Here is a 2,500-nt window from a genome sequence, read left to right as displayed (position 1 = left end):
ATAATTTATCATTCTTAATAACATTTTACTTTTTTTTCAAATGCATTTTTAATGTAATAATTTCATATATTACATAATTTTTCTCTTTGAATTGAAATTAATAATTTCATAATTCTATTTTTTAATCATAAATATATATGATTGAAAAAATTTTCTCCTCTTTTCCTTTGTTTAAAATTTAATTTTTCTTATAAATTTTTGTTTTTCTTATTTTTTTCTCTTCATCATCTGTTTAATTTCCTGTATTTATACAAGAAACAAACAGTTGAGGATAATTTCTATGTAATGCTAGTATAGAATATAAAATTTTGAATTCAAAAATTTATTTCTATTTAAACTAACTATAGAAAACCAGGAATAAAATACAATAACACCAATATGCCATAACATGTTAGTATAGAATATAGATTCTTCATATATGTATATATATTCGAAAATTTTTTCTATTTAAACTAACGTATGGAAAACCAGGAATAAAATCATAATATTACCAGTTTAATATGGCTCAAATTCGAGTTTCATATAGTTATGATTCGATTTATATGCTTCAATATCATTGGTTAGTTAACTTTTGATATTTTCATATTATATCACATGCCTTCACCGTGAGTGTTTTTTGCCATGCACACCTCACATTGTCAAAAATGTATGGGAAAAATTCATTTCAATACATTTCAGTTTGATTTGAAATGTCTTTATTATATATTTTAATGGCAATATGCCAAGGTTATATTCCATAAAATGTTAGTATAGAATATAGATTCTTCATATATGTATATATATTCGAGAATTTTTTTCTATTTAAACTAACGTATGGAAAACCAGGCATAAAATCACAATTTTACCAGTTTAATATGGCTCAAATTCGAGTTTCATATAGTTATGATTCGATTTATATGTTTCAATATCATTGGTTAGTTAACTTTTGATATTTTCATATTATATCACATGCCTTCACCGTGAGTGTTTTTTGCCATGCACACCTCACATTGTCAAAAATGTATGGGAAAAATTCATTTCAATACATTTCAGTTTGATTTGAAATGTCTTTATTATATATTTTAGTGCCAATATGCCAAGGTTATATTCCATAACTCTCTATTTAAACTAACGTATGGAAAACCAGGCATAAAATCACAATATTACCAGTTTAATATGGCTCAAATTCGAGTTTCATATAGTTATGATTCGATTTATATGCTTCAATATCATTGGTTAGTTAACTTTTGATATTTTCATATTATATCACATGCCTTCACCGTGAGTGTTTTTTGCCATGCACACCTCACATTGTCAAAAATGTATGGGAAAAATTCATTTCAATACATTTCAGTTTGATTTGAAATGTCTTTATTATATATTTTAGTGCCAATATGCCAAGGTTATATTCCATAACTCTCTATTTAAACTAACGTATGGAAAACCAGGCATAAAATCACAATATTACCAGTTTAATATGGCTCAAATTCGAGTTTCATATAGTTATGATTCGATTTATATGTTTCAATATCATTGGTTAGTTAACTTTTGATATTTTCATATTATATCACATGCCTTCACCGTGAGTGTTTTTTGCCATGCACACCTCACATTGTCAAAAATGTATGGGAAAAATTCATTTCAATACATTTCAGTTTGATTTGAAATGTCTTTATTATATATTTTAGTGCCAATATGCCAAGGTTATATTCCATAACTCTCTATTTAAACTAACGTATGGAAAACCAGGCATAAAATCACAATATTACCAGTTTAATATGGCTCAAATTCGAGTTTCATATAGTTATGATTCGATTTATATGCTTCAATATCATTGGTTAGTTAACTTTTGATATTTTCATATTATATCACATGCCTTCACCGTGAGTGTTTTTTGCCATGCACACCTCACATTGTCAAAAATGTATGGGAAAAATTCATTTCAATACATTTCAGTTTGATTTGAAATGTCTTTATTATATATTTTAGTGCCAATATGCCAAGGTTATATTCCATAACTCTCTATTTAAACTAACGTATGGAAAACCAGGCATAAAATCACAATATTACCAGTTTAATATGGCTCAAATTCGAGTTTCATATAGTTATGATTCGATTTATATGCTTCAATATCATTGGTTAGTTAACTTTTGATATTTTCATATTATATCACATGCCTTCACCGTGAGTGTTTTTTGCCATGCACACCTCACATTGTCAAAAATGTATGGGAAAAATTCATTTCAATACATTTCAGTTTGATTTGAAATGTCTTTATTATATATTTTAGTGCCAATATGCCAAGGTTATATTCCATAACTCTCTATTTAAACTAACGTATGGAAAACCAGGCATAAAATCACAATATTACCAGTTTAATATGGCTTAAATTCGAGTTTCATATAGTTATGATTCGATTTATATGCTTCAATATCATTGGTTAGTTAACTTTTGATATTTTCATATTATTTCACATGCCTTCACCGTGAGTGTTTTTTGCCATGCACACCTCACATTGTCA

Source organism: Anastrepha obliqua, unplaced genomic scaffold, assembly GCF_027943255.1.
Source record: "Anastrepha obliqua isolate idAnaObli1 unplaced genomic scaffold, idAnaObli1_1.0 ptg000071l, whole genome shotgun sequence".
Lineage (NCBI taxonomy): Eukaryota > Metazoa > Arthropoda > Insecta > Diptera > Tephritidae > Anastrepha > Anastrepha obliqua.
Note: the sequence above shows the minus strand (reverse complement) of the source record.